The sequence below is a fragment of the Ursus americanus genome, chromosome X, assembly GCF_024610735.1.
Source record: "Ursus americanus isolate L20-20 chromosome X, mUrsAme1.1.p, whole genome shotgun sequence".
In the NCBI taxonomy this organism is placed as follows: Eukaryota; Metazoa; Chordata; class Mammalia; order Carnivora; family Ursidae; genus Ursus; species Ursus americanus.
In genome coordinates, this window is record NC_142164.1 from 103,297,724 (window position 1) to 103,321,301 (window position 23,578).

The window sequence follows — 23,578 nt, forward strand, 5'->3', positions numbered from 1 at the left end:
AAGAAAAAGCTGAAAATAATCTCTCCCTCCTCTCAATTTCTACAGCACTTTTTTCCTTTTACTCTGATTTTACTTGTTTGCAATAAACATTTATTTATATATGTCTTATTTTCAGATGTTAAACTTACATATAAATAGTTCTTAAATATCCATGAAAAACCCAAATAGCATTAATATAATAAATGGATTTTCAACATATCATCTCTGAGACATTCATTTTCAAGGAAGGATATGGATCGTGTTATTTATTCAAACTGCTTCAAATTAAAAGGAACAACAAAAATTTTTCAACTATGAAAAATGGAAAACATACATGCTTTATTTGAATAAGTTGTCAACTGCTCTCTCCCCATTAAAATCACCTCTGGGGGGGCACCTGGGTGGCTCAGTCGGTTAAAGGTCTGCCTTCGGCTTGGGTCATGATCTCGGGGGTCCTGGGATCAGCAGGGAGTCTGCTTCTCCCTCTCCCTCTGCCCCTCCCCTCCACTCGTGTTCCCTCTCTCTGTCTCATAAATAAATAAAATCTTTAAAAAATAAAAAATAAATTAAATCAAATCACCTCTGGCCATAATGCTTTCTCTTCTCCCCCCTTTAAAAATGTAATTACGAAATGATAAACAGTAAATTAATCTTCTAAACATAATGCTATACTACTATCTGAAATTAAACCAATTAAGAGGGTAATGAATAGGATTTGTTAAGGTATTAAGGCCCTCTCTCAGTTTCCCTACATAAACCCAATCCCATCAGCTCTAAGAATTCTCAACCAGCACACTAATTCTTTTGCTGAGTATTCATCCTCCTTGGCTTTTCTATTAGAGTTTGACAGATAATCACTCCCCTGGATTCCAAAGTTCTCTCCTTCCCTCACTTCTCTTCCCACCTCCCCAACTGCTGGTTACTCTGCCTCCCCACTCCTTACTGCAGCCTTGCCCCGGAAGGTACACTCAGCCCTCACCTCTTCTGCTTTTTATTCTACGGTTTCAACTACCATTTACACAAAGACGAGTCCCCAAATCCACATACTCAGGGTAGCACCTAACACTTCCACCAGATCGCCTGTAGAGTATTTTCATCAGGACAGAACCCTGCTTTCTCCTGACAAGACCCACTATGGCCTTTTCCTTCTTCCCTGCTTAAATTCAGTCAGGTTGTCAGACCTCTGTTTCTTCTCCACTTCTCAGGAATCTGTCCCTCTCTCTTTAGTCCCAATGTCACCACTTACTCTCAGCTTCCTATTTCCTGATCCCCGCTCCCCCCGCGGGGGGGGGGGATGAAAATAGCCTCTCCACTGGCATTTCTGCCACTCCCACAACAAATGACGAGGAAGCCTGTTACATATGAGGGCTGGGGCCAAGTCCTGAGGAGGCATTCCTGCAGTCTCCATCTGCCACACACTGATCCTCTGAAGCACCGCTTCCATCATGGCACTCCCCTGCTCAGAAAGCCTGCAGTTCCCCAATATGCAAGCTGCTCTAAAATATTAACCCCAGCCATCACAGCAGACTTATTTGCCATTATACCCATCATTTTACATCCTATCCATCTATTTTCTAACGGATATTCTGGCCCAAATGGAGGGTACCCATTCACCTTATTTTTGACTTAGGTGAGCAGTAATTATTAAACGGTTTTAACTGATTATTTTTAATTGTCATTACAAAATTCAAATCAGGAAAAAACATGTTTTGTATTTCCAAGCGGAGATGACTATCCTTCAACTTTGTAACCCCTGTGGGGTTAGAAGTAATTCTCTCTGACAATCAGAATGAAACCAATGTTCTTAGAACAGAAGCCATTTAGAAGAGTTCTCAAGATTGTGAAAAACTAAGAGTGGGGAATATGCACTAATAACATAACTGAAATTGCTGCTGCCTTTGCTGCAAGAACCAAGCCTCTGGGCTTGAATCTGGAGACAAGCAGAAAGGTTCAGGGAACCAATACTCTAACAACTTAGGTGAACAGATACCAACGTTTTGTCTGATTACGAGATGTCCTCAAAAATACTTCTGAGACCCCACTCTCACCTCAAGGTCAGTAAAAAAGTCCCTTCCCAGTTGCAAAAATCATGATCCTAAACATGGTGTGGAAGAATTCACAAAAGAAAAACATACAGTTTTAAGGGAAATAATGGGTTGAGAGAAACTCAAAAAACTCACACTTTCTTCCATTCTTAAAAAAAAAACAATAAAAACGCCATACCAAGTTAATACGTATAGCAAGGGCACTTATCTATCTTAAATTAGGGATAACAAATATAATATAATTCCATCTTGGATCTCTTGATGCCTAGACACTGTAATGATCTCCCTTCTTTAGCAAGTTAACAGGGTGCTTACATATTCACTTTGCTTTTTGCAGCTATTATGCATACAAGAATTACTTTTCTGCTTTTGGTCTCCCAAAAACTCACTGCCTTTTAATTTTATGATTCAACCCTAGTTCCTCTCCCTAAGTCACACTCAGAGAACTAAATTGTACTATATACAGTAAATGGAATTGCTCAAGCTGCAGGAAAGGCAAAAAGCAGATCTGTCTCTAAGAGAATTATTTTTCCTTTTTCTTAAGTAAACTCTACCCCCAACATGGGGCTTGAACCCCTGACCCTGAGATGGAGTCGCATGTTCTACTGACTGAGATTTTTCTTAGAGCAAAAGTGGAACTAGTGAAAATTTACATTTAAAGCCTAATTAACATCTTCCCTCTTAAGCTACATTTCTTTCCAATTTTTCCCCCACGTTGTTCGATGTTGGCCATTATTTCTTCAGATACCTAATTTTCACTTATATTTCACTCCCCTTACGAATTCAGCCCTTAAATTAAATTTCTCTCTAAGCTAGCCACTCTTAAATTCGTCAGATCCTCTTTATTTTCACTGCTACCTCTCTAAAAAGCTCTGGTTGTCTTACATCCAGAACCTAATGGGGTCTTTCCAATTAAAAGACTTGAGCCCTTCTAGGGGGTGCCGAGCTCGCTCAGTCTTAAAGCATGCGACTCTTGTCTCAGGGTCATGAGTTCGAGCCCCGTGTTGGGCACAGAGATCACTTAAAAAGAAAAAAAAAAAAAAGACCTGAGCACTTCTTATACTCAAGGAATTTTCTTCTGTTGTTTCTATATTTCCTTCCATTTTCTCTGTTCATTCATATTAGAATTTTTATTATATGATGTAATGACTCTTAAATCTAGCCTCCATGTTGCTTTTTCATTATTTTCTACTACATTCTCAAAACCCCTAAACTTTTTTCTAAGCTAGCTAATTTGATCTTTACTCCATCTACTGAATTTTTATCTAAAAAGGTCATATTTTACTATCAAAATAAACTTAGTTTCTTTTCCATAGCAATCTTTTCTCCTTTTTTGGTGGATACAGTATCTTCCCAAATATCTCTGAAGATCTGAAGTTAACTCTATATTCTAAATTAAACTGTCTCCTCTGCTATCTCATTATTCAATCAGTTAGATTTGGTGCCTCTTTTCAGACTGCTGATTTTCCTCAAAAGCATGATTCTTCTAGGTTGTCAATTAATACCTGTAGATGAAGGTCAAGACCAAAGTTACATTCTGATAGCTGGATTCTATTTCCTAGCTCAAGTGAGAATCCCTGTTTGTCTAGCAATGAACCTAAATTATGACTACGTTTAGAGCTCTAGAGTCTAGAAGAATGAGGCCAAGGGAGAGAAAAGAACCATGTAAACAGCCAGGCTTTCCTTTAGTGATAGACAAGCATCCCATCTTCCAAGTACTGGAGGTCCCATAATCCTCAGGTTAGCTACAAGCTACCTAAAGCACTACCCCTTTCTCCCCACAGTACCCACTTTGGAATTTCCTATGGACAATTTGTACATCAGAGTGCTGAATACCTGGCATTATCTCAGGAGGAAAACCACGAGAAGATATCTATACTGATAGGTAAATGACTTAGCTTTTCATACCTTTAATTATTCGGCTGTGCCCACCGCTTGCTCTTTCTCCTAGGACATCCCTGTTTCTGAGATTAGGGATAATGCAGAATGAAATTTCTGGATGGTCCTTCCAACTTTTTGAATAAGGCTACAGGTTCACTAAGCTCTTTAGGGTTTTGCCATTAATTGATTCCCAACTGCTTTATTCAACCAGAAATTCGTCATATTCTGGTTTGCAAGTGGCATACCTCTCAGGTTTTTTTTGTTTCTCTGGATTTTTCTACTTCTTCCTCAATGATTTTGAAAGGGAAAAAAAAAGTAAATGTGTGTATTCTCTAGTCTATCTTGAATTTGAAGTCATTATGAATTTGCATGTGTCAAACAAAACGACATGGAAATATATAAAAACAAAAAAAAAATCTGAAACAAATTTTTAAAAATCAATAGTAGTGACAAGTTACAACTCTTACCAACACTTGACAGATCAAATACTCAAAACCTAAGGAAAGAGGGGTGCCTGGGTGGCTCAGTCAGTTAAGCATAATCTGCTTGGGATTCTCTCTCCCCCTCTCCCTCTCACCCTGCTCTCATGCGAGTGCTCTTTCTCTCTAAAATAAATAAAATCTTAAAAAAATTTAAGGGAAGAGATGTATATAATTAACAATATTAATCTAATAGCTTTATTTTAAATTCCATTCCTGAAGAATAGTATATTTTGTTTTCAAACAACCTTGCCCACCTTCCGTGACAAGAATAGGATATAATGCTTGCTGCTGTAAATGTCAGAGCCCCTTCCTTCCCTGACCTGTCCTACTTGGAACTTCTGTACACTTGCTCAAAATTTCAATGGCAAGTTTTTGTTACAGATTAGTTTTTTCCATAGAACCATTCTGAGCCAATCAATAACTTCACAGTTTTGTTTAAAGTCTAAGAGTTTGAACTTTCAAAATCTATTAAAATTTGGTCCTAAAATGACAAGTCTTCTTAATGCCTTATTTTTCCAAAGCCCTTATTCATGCTCAGACTAAGAGTTGCCAAAGTACCCTCTGAACCTAGTTGCACTGATGTGCTATCAATACCAAGCACTAGAGTTTTTAAATGTCTTGGCCTTTAAAACTGTAGCTTGATGTTGGGAAATCCATATCCTTTCTAACTAGTTTTCCGTATGTAAAGCAGTACAGCCTCCTTAATGCAATACTGCTATTTAATTCACTCAATAATTTATCAATCCATGTTCATTACACAACAATCTACCCCGGGGGGTGGGGGGTGGAAGGATGGACAAAAAGGGGAAGGGAAGTAAAAGGTACAAACTTTTAGTTATAAATTAAGACACGGGGATAAAATGTACAGAATAGAGAATTCAGTTAATAATATGTAAAAACTTTGTACAGTGACAGATAGTAGCTAAATTTATCATGGTGATTACTTCATAAGGTATATAAATGTTGAGTCACTACATTTTAGGATACTGAATATACCGTACCACGTATACTAAATATACTGTAATATATAATACACTGAAACTAATATAATATTGTATGTCAACTATACTTCAATTAATAAAATAATGTATAAAAACTCATCTCTTTGGATCACTCTTCTTGATTTTGTCCTGAAAAATATTTTTAAAATAGGTTATTAGTCTTTGCTGAGCTTTTGAACAGAAATCCTATTCACATATCTCCTCTAATAAAGTATTCCGCCTTTAGTTGCAGGTGTACTGGAGTGGAATATGTCAAACACTTGATGTGATAAAAGGATAAAGACAGTTTTCTGACATAATATGAACTGGAGATTATTTTAAACTACACTGTACATGGAACAGTTAATTTAAATAAAACTGTGGGTGGAGAGGCATTTTAAAAGGTCAATCTCTGTCAAATACAGTACATGATAAAGAAAGACTGGTATTATCAGAAACTGTTTCCTCCCCTTTTCCTTTTTCCTGCACTTGCCATCTTTCCCAAAACTGGGCATTTAATTCATGAACTGATTATTCCCACAGTTCTTAATTGACTAAGTGCTTTTCTTATCAAATTCCTTCTTAATGAGTAATGTCTCCTTATATTTGAAAATCTTTCTGATAATGTATTAGAACTTGGGTGCTTTTTTTTTTTTTTTTTTTTAAAGATTAAAGCATTCTTGTTTTCATGTTACTTCATTTAAACTAGTAAGTGCCCTCTTAGTTTTCTGGTAACTGGTTATAAAATCATGTATTACAGCTTTAGAGATTTTAAACTATTAAATATTCTTTTTTTTTTTAAAGATTTTATTTATTTATGTGACAGAGATAGAGACAGCCAGAGAGAGAGGGAACACAGCAGGGGAGTGGGAGAGGAAGAAGCAGGCTCCCAGCCGAGGAGCCCTATGTGGGACTCGATCCCGGAACGCCGGGATCACACCCTGAGCCAAAGGCAGACGCTTAACGACTGCGCTACCCAGGCGCCCCTAAACTATTAAATATTCTTAAACTATGAAACTTCTTAAAATTACTGTCTTGCCATATCACCAACACAATAACTTAACTAATATTGACCCTACTTTTTCCCTCACCTACATGACCACATGCTTATTATGGCTTTTTCTAAATACATTACCTTGGGTCTGCAAGGTTCTGTAAACTCAGTGCTGACACTAACACTGTTCTCTGTATGTGTTAAACACTGGCAAAAATATAACACCAGGCTTTTCAACAACTATAACAAAATTTTTTTTTTAAAGATTTTATTTATTTGGCAGAGAGAGAGTACAAGCGGGGGGGGGGGGGTCATGGCAGGCAGAGGGAGAAGGAGAAGCAGGCTCCCTCAGCGGGGAGCCCAATGTGGGGCTCCATCCCAGGACCCTGGGATCATGACCTGAGCCAAAGGCAGCTGCTTAACCAACTAAGCCACCCAGGCACCCCTGTAACAAAATTTGTAAATTCATAGTTGCAGAATTATAAAATGTTTTTATATTGATCTTTTGCTAATGCAATTAGTAGTATGTTTTGTAACTATGACTTGTTAAATCCTTTAATAATTAAAAAAAGAAAATAAATAAATAAAGACCAGGCTAGACACCACAGGGACTGGTTTGCAATACACCTGCTTTTTCCTCTTTTTTTTTTTTTAAAATAAACCGTGTTGAGGGAACACCTGCTTCTTACATGACTAACAATGGCGTGCTCCACTGAGTATCAGCTCCAGGTTAAGTATCAGCAGGATTAATTCCATGATCATTCTCTGGGGCAAAGTTAGGGAGACAGCCAATTTATACCCCACCAAAAGAATTCAAACCTGGCTCTTTTCAGGAGTTTGGGGAGATAATAAACTACTACTAGATAATAGTCTTAAGTGGGGGGGGGCAGGGACTGAGAGAAAGCACAAACATATAATATGCAATGATAAACATGAAGAAAAAAATTAAAAATCTTATAAGAAGTCTATAATTCTATGCTAGCACATTGAGGGGAAACATGTTACCGTTATTAACTCAATAAAGGAAAACCCAATCACCATGAAATTGGGAGACAAATTTTTTTTAAATAAAGGAGAAAGTTGTCTCTTATCCTTTCAAAAAGCTCTAGGAACAAAAAGACATGGATTAAATTAAGGTAAAAAAATTAAAAGTATTCCTTCTAAAGTCAGTTAAGACAAGGACACCCTGAGATGCCTGGGTGGCTCAGTTGGTTAAGCAACTGACTCTTAATTTTGGCTCAGGTCATGAGTCTGAGTCCAGTACAGAGCTCTGCACTGGCACCGAGCCTGCTTAAGATTCTCTCTCTCTCCCCCTCTCCCTCTGTCCCTCCCCCCCAACTTGCTCTCATACTCTTCCTAAAAAAAAAAAAAAAAAGACAAGGACACCCATTAACACTATTATTAAGATTACATGAAAATTTATAGCCAACGCAATTAGGTTAATAAAATGCAGGGGCGCCTGGGTGGCACAGCGGTTAAGCGTCTGCCTTCGGCTCAGGGCGTGATCCCGGCGTTCTGGGTTCGAGCCCCACATCAGGCTCCTCCGCTGGAAGCCTGCCTCTTCCTCTCCCACTCCCCCTGCTGTGTTCCCTCTCTCGCTGGCTGTCTCTATCTCTGTCAAATAAAAAAATAAAAATCTTAAAAAAAAAAAAAGATAATAAAATGCAAAATACAATTATTTGAAAGAAATTATACTTGTTTATGTATGATCTAAGTATGAAATCCAAAGGAATCAACTGAAAAACTACCAAGAGTATGATTTTATAAAGTGTACTGGTACAAAATTAATACACTTGAAGACAAAGGCTTCCTTATGTAACACATTAAAATCCCATTGATAAAAATACGTGAAAACTCTGTGATTAAAAAACACAAATATACAGATAAATCAGTCTTGCTCTTCAAACCCACAACTATATTGTCAATCTTTGACAAAGCGGTGAAGAATATGCAATGGGAAAAACATAGTCTGCCCAACAAATGGTGTTGGGAAAACTGGACAGTTACATGCAAAAGAATGAAACTGGACCATTTTCTACCACCACACACAAAAATAAATTCAAAATCAATGAAAGACCTAAACGTGAGACACGAAACCATTAAAATCCTAGAAGAAAACACAGGCAGTTAACTTCTTCGACATAGGCAACAGCAACTTCTTTCTAGATAGGTCTCTTGAGGCAAGGGAAACAAAAACAAAAATAAACTGTTGGAACATGATCAAAATAAAGAGCTCCTGCACAGCAAAGGAAACAATCAACAAAGCTAAAAGGCAACCTATAGAATGGGAGAAGATATTTGCAAATAACATATTTGATAAAGGGTTAGTATCTAAAATACATAAAGAACTTATACACCTCAACACCCAAAATAATCCAATTAAAAAATGGGCAGAAAACACAAAGAGATACTTTTCCAAAGAAAACATATAGATGGCCTATAGACACATGAAAAGACTTTCAACATCACTGATCATCAGGGAAAATACAAATCAAAACTACAATGAGATATCACCTCGCATCTGTCAGAATGGCTAAAATGAACAACACAAGAAACAACAGGTGTTGGTGAGGATGTGGATAAAGGTGAACCCTCTTGGCACTGCTGGTGGGACTACAAACTGGTATAGCCACGGGAGAAAACAGTATGAAGGTTCCCCCAAAAGTTAAAAATAGAACTACCCTATGATCTGGCAATTGCACTACCAGGTATTTACCCAAATACAAAAATACTAATTCAAAGGGATACATGCATTCCAATGTTTACAGCAGCATTATCTACAATAGCCAAATTATGGGAACAGCCCAAGTGTCCAATAACTGATGAATGGATAAAGATGTGATCTATATACACAATGGAATATTACTCAGCCATAAAAAAGAATGACATCTTGTCATTTGCAATGACATGGATGGAGCTAGAGTATTACCCTAAGCAAAATATGTCAGTCAGAGAAAGACAAATACCATGATTTCACTCATATGTGGGATTTAAGAAATAAAACAAATCAGCAAAGGGGAAAAAGAGAGGCAAAGAGACTTTTTTTTTTTTTTGGTCAGAGAGAGAGTAAGCACAAGTAGGGGGAGCAGCAGACAGAGGGAGAGGGAGAAGCAGGCTCCCTACGGAGCAGGGAGGACATGGGGCTCGATCCCAAGACCCTGAGATCATGACCTGAGCAGAAGGCAGATGCTTAACGACTGAGTCACCCAGGTGCCCAAGAAACAGACTTAAAAAAAAAAAAAAAAGATTTATGTATGTATTTATTTATTCAGAGAGAGAGAACACGCCCAAGTGAGCATGAGTGTGGGGAGAGGGTTGGTACAGAGGGAGAGGGAAAGAGAATCCCAAGCAGATTCCCTGCTGAGCGTGGAGCCTGATGCGGGTCTCAATCTCACAACCCTAAAATCATAACCTGAGCCAAAACCAAGAGTCGGACACCCAACCAACTCAGCCACCCAGGTGCCCCAAGAAACAGACTCTTAACTGTAGAGAAAAAACTGATGGTTACCAGAGGGGAGGTGGATGGGGGGATGGGTTAAATAAATTGTTGGGGAGCAAGGAGTAGAGCACCAGGTGTTGTATGGAAGTGCTGAATCACTTTATTGTACACGTGAAAGTAATATTACACTGTATGTTAACTGCAATTTAAATAAAAACTTTAAAAAAATCTTATTTTTCAATATTTTGAATTAATAGTATCAATTTTCCCTTAACCTCTACATTCAATCAAAATCCCAATACACTTTTGTTGTAAATCAGCTGAATTTATATATGTAGGTCCTCTTTCAGACTGTTCTATTCCACTGATCAATCTGGCTTTGTGCCCACTGTTTTAATCACTGTAACTTTATAATAAGCTTTGATATATAGTAGTGTAAGTCTTCCAACTTTTTCTTCAAGATTGTATTCCAGGCCCTTCGCATTTCCATAGAAGTTTGAGAATTGGTCTATTAAAAAAAAAAAAAAAAGTCCTGTTGGGGTTTTGTCTGGCATTGCACTGAATCTCTACATATCACAACTGACCTCTTTGTAAATATTGATACTTCTGATCCATGGACGTTGTATCTCTCCCCACTAATTTAGTTCTTCTTCCACTTCTCAGTAAAGCTTTTACTAAAGGTCTTAGTATGTTTTTATTTAAATCCCGGTTAACACATAGTGCAATATTAGTTTCAGGTACACAATACAGTGATTCAACACTTCCATACAATACCGGGTGCTCATCACAACAAGTGCACTCCTTCATCCCCATCACCTGTTTAGCCCATCCCCCCACCCACCTCCACTCTGGTAATCATCAGTTTATTCCCTATAGTTAAGACCCTGTTTCTTGGTTTGCCTCGCTCTTCTTCCCCCTCTGCTCCTTTGTTTTGTTTCTTAAATTCTACATAGGAGTGAAATCATAATGGTATTTGTCTTTCTCTGACTTATTTCACTTAGCTTAATACCCTCTAGCTCCATCCACGTCATTGCAAATGGCAAGATGTCATTCTTTTTTATGGTTGAGTAATAGGTATTGGCTTTTAAATCTGATTTTCAAATTGTTTATTGTTAGTATAGAGAAATACAATTAATTTTTGCATATCAATCAATGCTAACCAACTATAATGGCAATAATCTTAGAAATAAATGTCACAGAGACAACAGAAAAAAAAATTCCATAGATTTAAAAAACAAAGTTCTAAATAATTCAATGGGCAATAGGAAAATTATAAAAATCATAATATATTTTATTTATTTTTTTTAAGATTTTATTTATTTATTTGACAGAGACAGCCAGCGAGAGAGAGAACACAAGCAGGGGGAGTGGGAGAGGAAGAAGTAGGCTCCTAGCAGAGGAGCCTGATGTGGGGCTCAATCCCAGAACGCTAGGATCACGCCCTGAGCCAAAGGCAGACGCTTAACAACTGCGCCACCCAGGCGCCCCAAAAATCATAATATATTTAGAACTAAATAATAAAAATGAATTCATGTCAAAATCACAGCATCTAGTTATAGTTCAGAGAAAATTTATAGTTTTAAAGGCATATTAACAGCAGAGATTAAATATTAATGAGCTAAACCTTCAACTTAAAATTTTTAAATATCAGAATAAATGCAAATAAAGTAGAAGGAAAGAAATATTAATCGTATCAGTAGGAACAGAAAGGATCAATAAGAGAACTATTTAGAAAGCCTTAATAATATAGGCAAGTTACTGGTAGTACTGGTCAGAAAAAAAAAAGAAATTAATGAAATTAATATTTTAAAGTCATTATAGAAGCCTATATTTTATACCAGTATATTTGAAAATTTTTATTCTAAAATATTGTTTCTTTTGTATAAATAACAAAAAAAATCCAAGAAAAGCTAAAAAGACTTATCATCATGAAACTATTACTGTATCAAAAACCAAATCACAAAAAACACCAGTTTCACAGATGAATTCTGACTTTCAAGAAACGGAGCATCTCCATTAAATACAACTTGTTTCAAAATATAACTCATCTTATGAAGTTAACATAAGCTTAATATCAAAACAAAACAAAGACTATACCAAAAAGGAAAAGTACTTGGCAACCACAAAGGGATGCAAATATCCCGGGCATCCAAAGACAGTTTAAAATAGAAAATCTAGGGATGCCTTGGTGGCTCAGTTGGTTAAGGGTCTGACTCTTGATCTCAGCTCAGGTCTTGATCTCAGGGTCGTGAGTTCAAGCCCCATGTTGGGCTCCACACTGGGCATGGAGCCTACATAAAAAAAAAAAAAAAATCTATTAATGCAGTTCATCACACCAACAGATGCAGCAAAAGCACACACAAAAATCAACCTTCAAGACGAAAACTCTAAAATGATAAGTAGAAAATAAACTAATATCTATCCCCTTCAAAAAAAAACCCCACTACAGCATGATATTTAATGGTAAAATATTAGAAGCCCTCCATTAAAGTACCCAGAGAAGGATGTCTGATACCAATGCTTCCATTCAACACTGCTAAATGCATTAGTCAATGCAGTTCCAAAAAAAATAATTGAAAAGAAACAGGAGGCAAAATCTAATGGAAAAGAAGAAATAAAACATTAATTATTCACACTCAACTACTTAGAAAATGCAAAAGAATTATAAACTACTACTTGCACGTTTCATTCAATCTAAAGATACTACCAACTCTAAGATGCACCTTGTTTTACATACAACTAAGAAAAAACACTGCCAATTAAACCAATGCCACACTTTTTATCTAGAATTTTCATGTTAGATTGAGGCCATTCTTTTAGACTTACACATATTTTATCATAACTTGTGCATATATAGAAAGAAAAATAAAAGCAAAAACAAATTGGTATGATCTTCCTAAAACTTCACATTCGGGGTCCTACCATGGATTGCCTTTGTACTCAAAGCTATTCAATCTTTCTTAACAATATTGTCCTCTGCCAACAGGAGTGTTGGTGACACTTAAAATTCTCATTATCTATGGGATTTTCTTTCCAATCGGACAACCACTTCACAATTTCTTCTGCCTTCAGTTGTAGTGTTTGGCATGAAATAACAACACAACAATGCGCATGCTCATTTAAGTGATGACAAAATGAAGAGTGCTGACCAAGTGTGTGAATGTGTATGCAATGAGAACTACATCATGACTGCTGTCTGAACGACCGTGATTATAAGGTGACCTACAGAAAACCTATTTTGATTTTATAAATTCTAAAATATAGGGGGGGAAGCGCATCTCAGTATCTATGAAATACAGTATGAGCAAAGATCAGCAAAGTTACATGATGAATACACCTAAGTCCATAGTATTCCCTATACATTAGCAATAACTAAATAAAAATAATAACTAGTAACAAAATTCTATTCACAACAAAACTTGCATAGTATCTAGCAAAAAAAATCTAACAAAAGTTGTGCCAAGAGCTTTACTGAAAAGCAATAGGGCATGCTCAGATTCAAATCCCAGCTCCTCTACTTAGCAAGTATCTATACATGTCTGTATATTTATTCTATACATTTGATGCAAATACAGTAAAAATCCAACAGTTTTTCATAGACATTGACAAACTGACCCCAAAACAGAAAGAAAATAGCTTTAAAAGTTTTGAAGAAAAAGAACATATTATAAAGCAAAAAAAAAAAAAAAAAAAAAAAAGACTGGGTTATAAGGCTATCATTATTAAATCAGAGTGGTACAGATATAGACAAACAGACCAATGAAATCAGAAGAGAGAAACTAGAAACAGATGTGTATATATGAGAATACAATAAACCTCAGGAGTTTCATTATAAATCAGTGGGGAGAAAGGATGAATTACTCAATGAAACCGTATTAAAAAAATAAAATAAGATCCTTACATCACACAACAGAGAAAAAAATTCCAGATGAATTAATGACCTAAATATGAAAAAGTACAGTATCAGTATGACCTTGGGGTAAGGGAAGAACTTCTTGCAGATACAAAAAAACATAAGCCATCAGTGGAAAAAAAAATGGAGAAAACTGGCTACCTTCACATTAAGAAGTCCTACACAAACAAGCTAAAAGATAAACCACAGACTAGGAAATGATATTTTCAGTATGTATAATTACAAATCATTAATATTCAGACTATAAAAAAAGAATATCCATCAACCAATGAGAAAAAGGAAACAACCCAATAGAAAAATGGACCTAAAAATAAAAACAAGCAAGTCAGAGAAAATTCAAATGGTCAATAAATATGGGGAAAAAAGCTCAACCTCAATAGTAATCTAAGAAATGCAAAGTGAAAACAGCAATGAGATACAATTTATACTCAACAGATTGGAAAAAATCGCAAAAGCTAATCTTTTGGCAGTAGTCTCCAGAAATAGAGGCTCATATGCAGCTGGTGGGAGTGTCAAACGGAACACGATTTGATGATCGGCAAGTCCCATCAAAGTTGACAAGTGCACACTCTTGAATGTAGCAATTCTACAACTATAATCTCAAGAGAGAAGAACCCCACGTAAGGATGTTCACAGCAGCATTGTTTGAAACTGCACAAAACTACAAACATAATGGCCCCTCCATAAGAATAAATAAACCACACTATATTATACATTGAAATACAAGTATAATGAACTAGGTCAATAGTTTTCAAATTTCTTGGTCTCAGGACCCTCTTAACATTCTTAAAAATTGAGGACCCCAAAGAGTTTTTCTTTATGTGAGTTCTAACCATAGATATTTATATTAAGAAATCAAATCTGAGACACTTAAAAATATTTATTAATTCATTAAAAACAAGCCAACTGTACATAAACACTTATTTTAAAATAATTATTTTTCAAAACAAAAAAATTAGTGAAAAGAGTAGTAGTATTTTACATTTCTGCAAATCTCTTTGTAAAGACAGGTTTAATAGAGGACAGCTGGATTCCCATAAACGCTTCTGTGTTCAACCTATTATGACATCATGTATCATGTAGCCTCTGTACAGCACTCATGCAGTGCACACAAGAATGCAGCCAGAAGAATCTTATGGCTCCCTGGGAATTCCTAGAGCACAATCTGAGAACTCCTGAACTAGATCCACATACAAAATGGATAAACCTCAAAACACAATGTTAAGTGAAAAAAATATATGAGATGACACACACAGTATGATACCATTTATGTAAAGTTAAAACACAAAAACCAATACCTGATAATGGTTTTGGTACATATATATTAGGACAATTGTTACTTCTTACAAAGAAAAGACAGGAATGGGATGGGGGCATTCTTTAAATGGATCTGTGAGATTTTCTTTCTTTAAACAAACAAAAAAAGGTTATGAAGCAAATATGTAATAAACTATTAAGTTCTGTTAAATCTGGGTGATACCTGCTTTTCAGGAATTCTGAAATATTTCACAACTCAAAATTTTTAAATATATTTTTTAAAATCCTACACCTACTTCTCATTGAGTTTTCCTTAAAGTGTGTCTCCTCTGAATAAAATATAGTTATGAGATACCTGGATTTTTTTTTAACATTTATTTATTTAGGGGCACCTAGGTGGCTCAATAGGTTGAGCATCTGCCTTCAGCTCAGGTCATGATCTGGGGATCCTGAGATCAGCCCCACATTGGGCTCCCTGCTCAGTGGGGAACCTGCTTCTCCCTCTCCCTCTGCCGCTCCCCCCACTCGTGCTTTCTCTCTCGCAAATAAAGAAATTAAAATACTTTAAAAAAAGAAGACTTATTTATTTTAGAGAGAGAACACACCCTAGCAGGAGGGGCAGAGGGAGAGGGAGGGAGAATCTCAAGCAGACTCCACACTGAGCACGGAGCCCAGTGCAGGGATCAATTCCAGGACCATGAGACCATGACCCAAGCCAAAACCAAGAGTCAGACACTTAACTGATTATGCCACCCAGGCGCTCCAAGATACCTGGGTTTTTATTTAAAAAGTTGTTTGGAAAAATAATTTGACAGGAGTAAGAATAGATTGGCCATATTCACCCCAAAAAGTTAAGCAGTGGGGGCAGGGATTACCCCGCTCATGTAGTGTGCCTTAATATGCATACTCCTTGGTCAAAGGATTAGATGCTTTAATATCTGAAAACTAATCAACTACAAAAAGAGTTTTCTATAATCAATAATGGAGATCATTGTTTTTAGAGATAAATGACCATATGCCAGGTACTGCTCAAGGATAATAAAGGAGAACTTGTCTCTACATTCAGAGTTCAGAAAAGATGACAAAAATATAAACACACAGTAATAATAGGTTAAATGCTAAATTAAAGTTGCCCACACGGATATGAGACAAAGAATGAGCCTGGAAAAACAATAGTGCCAGTAACAAGAAGAAAGTGAGACAGAAAGACTTGTTTGAGGGGCTCTGAGTTAAAAAACAAATAAGAAAAAAGACTCTCTATAAATAATATTGGAAACCTACAATATACCAGATAAATCTGGTTTCAGCCATGTTGAAACAGTAACACACCTGGGTAGGGATGGTCAGTAGGCAACTGGAAATGCTAGATAAGAAACTAGAAAAGAGGATGGGCATGGTAAACGGACATGGGAGAAGATTCAAGAAAAAGGACAGAGGATTGTCCTTGAGGGAAATCCCATGACAGAAGACAGAAAAGGCACAGAATGTTTCCGAAACAAAGAACACTTTTATTCAATACACCCAATGACATGTTGTGAAAGTTTCCCAATTTCAGAAATAGTGGATTCAGGAATAAGCGCAATGAAAAGAAATAAAAGTACTGGTGAGGGGAACGGGAAGACAAGTGAGATTTTTGTAAGATGAGCAAACCTAGGAATGTTTCTAAGGAAAGGGAAAGGCCCCAGCAGAGAGGGCAATGATGCATGCAGCAGAATCACTGAAAGAGCCCCTTCCCAGATGGGTGGAGCGGACAGGCAGAGCGGTTGTAGGCCTGAAGGAGGCCAATTCTTCCTGCAGCAAAGAACAGGAGGAAAGCCTAGGTAGAGACAGAGGAAGAGTATGCAGTGGAAAGGAAGGAAACGCAAATGCTTAGATCAGATTGTTGTCTCTTTCTGGTTTAAGTAAGAGATTAGGTAATCTCTGTGAGGCTGAGGGGTTTCAAGGACAGGTGGAGGAGTTTGAGAGTAAAAAAAATAGTCTGGAATTGCCAGTGTACACAAACACAAATAACACAAGCAAGGTCATCAATGACAACTACCAGTCCGGATGGGGTTAGAGAGGAAGCATTTACAAAGAGCAATGTGCGGGGAAAAAATTTTTTTAATGCACTGTGGGCACATTTTTTAAAAAAGGAAACTTGAACCTATCTGAAATATACACATAAATTAAAAACTAACACCTCATCTATCCAAAATGGTTGGGTAATAAGGTGTTACGCCAGTTTTCCAGATCATCAAAGTCCACCATTTCAGGCAAAAACATTTTATACTTAACGGTTTCCAATAGAAATCCTTCTAAAATACACATTATCTGTTTTCTTAACTATAAAACTTGAATCTCAATCTTAACCATCTACTCTTGCTGTACCAGAACACCTAATGCCGCTGTACTGTGTGTGCAGCTAGACAATTCTCTTTTTTAGAGCTTTTCTGTGTCTTTCCCAGCTGTCAAGATATAAAGCAACTGGTTCTTCTAAGTTTATGTTTATCCTTACCACCTCAACAACCACAGCCCACTTGCTTAGCAACTTGTTTCTAGTCAGCCTCCCACAATGCAGTGTTTCTCCAACTTTCCTAAACCATGGCCCCTTATGATAAACAGAATCTTCAGCTCCCTTCCATCCTCTCATGGAGCATCAGTGCTCTGACCTCTTGCAGTCCAGGAAAATGGAAAAACCGAAACAACTTTCTAGTAAATACACTACCTATAGATTTAGATCATAAAATTCTAGGAAACACATTCCCCACAAGTCCATCTAGGACAAGTATTCATCAAAACATGAAAACGTTTGGCTTAGCAAACAGCCTTAGTCCTCTCTCAAACAAAAGGGTAGTTACTATCACCAGAGGGAAGATCAGGGATTGCAAAAGGCCATCTGAAGGCTGCTGCCTTTTTAGTAACCTTTCTTCTGATCTAACTTTTCAAACCGACTTCTGAAAAAAATCACCATGAGAATACTTACAGGTTCATTTCTCATCTTCATAAGTAACCCAGAGCACTAGTGCTGCAATTTTCAACCACGGTAAATGAAAAGTTAGAAACCTCTACCTCTTTGTTTACTACAGAAATTATAACTGAGAACTAAACGTTATTTGGAGAAGTTAGGACAGAAAAGAGCAGCTCTCTAGTACAAACGGATCATTGAAAAAAGTAGCAAAACTGGCTTAACTTCCGGACAGTTTTGATAATCATTCAGGTAGTGAAACACTGATCCGTTTGCTACTCTCATTATTTCTCAACTCTGAAACTTTTCCTAGTCCAATGGAACTGTTAAGTAAATATAAAGCCCAGCTCAGGTGTATCGTCATCCTTCTACGTGAGGGCTTCCCTGGCCAGCCCGATGGTAAAAGCCCTTCTACCCGGCAAGCAAGCTCTTCCACCTTTTCTAGCCAAGATTCCCACCACCCTCCTACTTTCACCATCGTCTCCTGCCAAACTACAGATACTTGCTGGTTTGTTTTTAATTTTGTGTGTGTGTTTTTTCCCCCAAATACTTGGTATTTTGTGAAGAAGCTTCACCCTTGAAATGCCCTTTCCCCACCCCCCACCTCTCCTTAACAAAGTCCTACCCATCCTTAAGTAACCTCAAAATGTCACCTACTTCAGAAACCCTTTCTTCATGCTCCAAATAGAAACTCTGCCTTCCTCTGCAACCCCAGTAATTGGTTGTACCTTTCCCGCAGCACTTGAGTGCAATTCACCACGTCTCCTCCGCCTCTGAACAACGAACTTCTTGCAGCCACCGTCTGCGTTACAAGAACCTTTCTAATCTTTCTTATCAGCCAGCATAGTGCATCGCTAACACTGGGTTCCAAGTTTACAGGGGAGTTGTGCAGTATGCAATCAAAAGTCCTTTAAGGGACGGAATGGCACCTAAGAATTTTTCAAATCAAATAAAAAAACTAAAAAACATGGCAAGCAGATGAACAATAAACACTGCATCACTAAGAAAATAAAAAACTTTCTGCCCTTCTTACTCCTCAAAAAAGTTAATACCAAGAGATCACTAATAGCTTAAATGGACCTTTTCAAGAAAGTTGTTTTCAAATAAATGAGTTGAAAAGACTCCTTAAAAATTTTATTCCTCGTTTTCGTGCTGTGCAAGTTACACTTTCCCCCGTTGGATAAAAGAGTGATGAGAACTTCTTTCCTATCGAATTTCATTTTTATTTCTTTATTCGGGTACTAGAGGAAGCAATGAGTGTTGGAAAACCGCATTGAGGGCACCATAATAGCCACGTACGACGTTGAGTAAAAATAAAATGTCGTGGGGTTCCATTTGCCGTAGTGAGCCCAGATGCCTGGGCTGCCACCCGTCCCGACAGCCCTCGGGCTGCTACAGGAGCGGGAGAAAGGCGCGGGGCCAGGGACGCTGAGGGACGAGATGGCCGCCTGCGGCAGCTCAGTTAAAATGCAGCGGAAGCAGCAGCCAGTCACGGGGCTGCGGAAGGCAGGGCAGCAAGGTGGCGCTGCCGCCGAGCGCCGAGAGCCTGAGCGCCCATCATGGCGGCAAGGGCAATGGCCGCTGTGGGGAGCGAGCACGCCCCCTCCGCGCGCACACGCTGCCGTGCCGGGCCTCGGGGCCCGTCACCGGAGGAGCCGCCGCCGCCGCCGCCGCCGCCCGCTCTCCGACCCCCCCTCACGGGCTGTAGCGGAATTTTCTCTTCAGACGCCGCCTTCAAGATGGCGGCTCCCCCTCCCGACAACCCCCTCAATAGTCCCCTGCAGCAGGCGCCGAGCCGCCGCCATCTTGTCCCCCGTCCCTCCCCCCCTCGCCGATATTTACATAGCGAAAATCGGCCCGGCCGGCCTGCGGCCTTCACCTCACGCCTGCAGCCTTCGCCTCCTTGCCAGGCCTCGCCCCCGCGCGGTGCCCCGGGCAGGCCGCGGCGCCGGCCCGACGCCCCTCCGCCGCCTCCTGGGCCACTGGGCGACCCTCCCCCAACCCCCGCCCGTTCACGGAGCGCGCCTCCGCCGCCGTTCGGGGCAGCCGGGCTCCTCCCCGGGCCTAACTGCGGCCTCCTCGGGGCCTGCTCGGCGCCACGCGCCGCACCGCCCGGCCTAGCGCGGAAGGGCGCCTCGCGGGCCGCCGACCAGGCCGGGACCAGGCCGCTGCGCGCGCGCTAGGCCCCACGGCCACGGCGGCGCCCGGAACTCACCGGACGGGCGTGCGGGCGGTCGGCGACGGTGGCGGGTGCTGCAGGCCGGCCTTTCTCTGGAGCACTGGGCCGGGCTCCGGCTGGTGGGGCGGGCGGAGGGAGGGAGGAGGGGCCGAGCTCGGAGCTGACAAAAAGCGGCCCAGCTCCCCGGCACGGGCCCGCCGTCAGCACGTCACGTCACCGCCCGGGAGAGAGACCCAGGAAAATGCGGAAGGGTAGATAGGCCCCCTCCTCCGCCCGGTGTGTCCCCTTGGCGCCCCAGGTCGGCGCCGCTCACGCTCCGCGACCGGGGAGCCCAGTGGCCTCGCTGCGGCGGGGTCTCCGGCGGCCGGAGTCTCCGTGACAGCGCCCCCCTTCTTTCCACCTCCTCCGCGCTCCCGCCCGCCGCCGCCGCCGCCGCCGCTGCCGCTACACACGCGCCGCTGCCGCTGCCGCCGCCTCGGCCGTAAAGCCCGCGCGAGTCCGCGGTCCGCCGACCCCGTGGAGAGGAGGGCGGCCCGCACCCGACCCGGCCTGGCCGCCCCTCGCCATCTCCCGTGGGCCTCGGCCGCCCCCCGGGCCCTCCCCGGAGACCTACCGCCTCTCCGCGCCCGTCTTGGCCGAGGCGCCTGCTCGAGTTGTTTGCAGGCCCTCAGACCCCCGCCCGCAGTAAATGTGTTTTCTTCGTCCCTGTGGCTGGAGAAGATAAATTTAGCAATCCCCGCCGTCCCCTGCCTTGGCTTGAGAAAAAAAAAAATCTTTGAAATAAAATGAAAATAGGCTTGCCAGTCTAAATGGGTGTGTGGGCACGAGGAGGGGGAGAAGGGTTATCCTACAGCTACTACCAAACCGTTTAATTTTTTTTTTTTAACAAGCATTCAGTCAGAGGACCTAATTGATTTTATTAGTTTGCAGGATACAAAGATGAGGTAAAGGGTTACCTTTTCAAACTGGTTTCGCACATTGCAATGAACAGGAATTTTTAATGTGTATTTTCTATATGTCTGTATTTCAGAGTTTGGGAGCCTATGAAATTTAAGTCTTGCGTAATTGTTTCATAAATAATGAGTTTTTCACAGTCTTTAATATAGAGAGGGAACAGAATTGAGTATGGATGTTTTTTACAAACTACTCAAACAAGCCTTTTTAAGTTTAAAAAGACTTAGAAAAATATGTATTTGGTAAACAAGCATTTATTAACTCCAAAAATGTGTATTTGCGTTTCCATTAAATTTTTATGTTCTTTCCATCTTGAACTTGGAACCCAAACTATGTTTACAAGTCAAGTTACTAGTTAAATGTTAAGCAATGTAATCCTTACATTAATCCAGAATCTGACATGTTTTATTTCTTCAATTCACTAAATGTTGAAGAAGTTTTTAAACAGTAAAGAACACAAAGGTTATAAAGCAAATAGCATACTGGCGTGAAGTCTCTTCAAATATAGAGGCCATGTATTTAGGTTCCTGTCATAACTTTTTAAAACTCCCAGAATGCAAGTTGTCCATTCCTTCAGACATTTTATAGTTATAAAATGCTTTCAAGGAGGAAAAAGGTATAATAAGAAATCTCTGAGGACGTACTGGATGGTAATTTTCCTCTCTGGGCTTTACCTTTGGTTTTTTGCAAGAGATTAAATTTCCTTTCAAAAATGATGAATGACAACATGCCTTCACCATTTCTAGAAAATTGCACTAGGTTGTGATACAGACTGTTTTCACAGAAAGGTAAATTAATATTTGTTCAAGTAAAATATGGGAAACAGCTTGTGTGTGCACACTAATATAATTTCAAAAAAAATGATAACCAGTGTTTTAAGTACTTTCCAAGGCCCTCCATTTAATGCTATGGTATGTCAAGAATGGGGTCTCATCACCATGTAGCTATAAGCGGCATGAATACAAAAACCTAATGTCAGCATTCTTGTTAGTTCTATAATTACCATCAAATACTTCTAAGTACACCAGTATAAAGCACTTCAGAAAAGAGTATCAAGAGTCATAAATGAAAAAGATGTTTCCTCAATTTAAAAGTCCAGAAGTAGTTTAAGTCTTCAAACTTTCCAGGGGCCCTTTGCTATTACTTTTCATACATAAGAGACTATTAACTTTGTTGGGAAACAAGGAAACAATGCCCTAGTTCTATTAATTATATTAGATAAAACTTTATTGCAGTGCAACAAATATTCTATAAATGATTATACAGATGAGCTCAACTATACTTTAAGTTGTCAAAAAAGGGAAAGTAATTTGTACTTTAAATCCATTTATGGAAGGCCATAAACAACAGTGTATGATAAACATTTTATTAGAAGTACACTCAATATAAAATACTCATGATAAATAAAGGAACAAAGAAAGTATAAGCAGCAGAGATCAGAAATTGTTCAGTGTTATAATAACATACAAAACATAGTTTTTGAAAATATTCACAGTAGGACCTGGAGGACACCTAAGATCAATGAAGGCATTTGGTAACCAAGCACTGAGTGATTAAGAACCTGACACCTTACACTTGAAGGGCAGCCTATCTTGCATTGATACTTTTGTTCACTGTTTTGGTATTTGGGACCTATAGAATTCTGGGCATAGAGTAAAAAGATGTGGTGCTTGCCCTTGGGGGAATTGCAAATAAGGAGGCTGTGTGTGGCAGAATAAAAACATTCTTAAGTGCTTTCATTTTCTCACTTAAATAAGCACACAATAAAAGGAAATTTTATTTAGGTACATGGAGAGCAGAATATTTCAAAGTCATATGCTATGAATACAGAATAGATGGTTTCAATGCAGTCAAATGGATTTTGGTTATGTGCTAAAATTTATTTGTTCCTTCAGAGCTCTTAATGTATATCAGATAGTTAAAAACATCTACTCCAGGTTTTGACAGTGTTTTAATAACTTAACTAAAATCCCTGACATGTTTATAGGTCCTTGAGCCAGAAATAATACAAGGCCTTTCAATCACTTTTCCAAAGATTAGTCAGTAAAGAAGCTATTAAAAAAAAGAAAAGAAAAAAAAAAAGAAGAAGAAGAAGAAGAAAAGCAGCTTTTGATTTTCACTCTACATCACTGACTGATGGAAATCCAAATGGGAAACAGTAAATTACTGCCTTAGAAAATAGAGACCTTCCTGAATAAAGTTGTAGTAATTCATTATTTTATATCCCAAAGGTTGAAAAATACTCACTTTCCCCTAGAAAGGCCCTAGTTTTATTGAACTAAGCATGCCCTATAAAAATGAACCATTTATCTGATACTTGATACTTAAGTCATACTTATCTTAACATGAGCAAGTTGCATCATGTTGGAATTCAGCTGGCTATAATTAATGTCAAGTAAGAATTTTTAATCTGAGCCTTTAAGCTGCACACCCTCCCCAAGGGAAATAATTTTAAAATAAACAGTGACTAACAATTAGGTGATTTTCAAACAGTATTTTTTCACACAAGTCATTAGTTGAATAAGACATTG

At 39.1% G+C, this 23,578-nt stretch overlaps 1 protein-coding gene and 1 pseudogene across 4 annotated transcripts in view; one reads left to right on the plus strand and one right to left on the minus strand.

Moving 5' to 3' along the window:
- The window catches only part of ZFX (zinc finger protein X-linked), a 54,404-nt gene extending 33,633 nt beyond the window's left edge, over positions 1 to 20,771 (minus strand). The window contains exon 1 of one of the 4 annotated variants that reach the window (XM_045787123.2): positions 20,707 to 20,771. The gene's annotated coding sequence lies outside the window, so the exon portion shown is untranslated. Of the gene's footprint in view, positions 1 to 18,642; positions 19,555 to 20,129; positions 20,662 to 20,706 lie in introns of those variants that run through there. The other 3 variants (XM_045787125.2, XM_045787119.2, XM_045787122.2) reach the window with 3 other exon arrangements.
- LOC148106994 (uncharacterized) lies at positions 19,233 to 20,892 on the plus strand (annotated as a pseudogene).
- Positions 20,893 to 23,578: the final 2,686 nt, after the last annotated feature.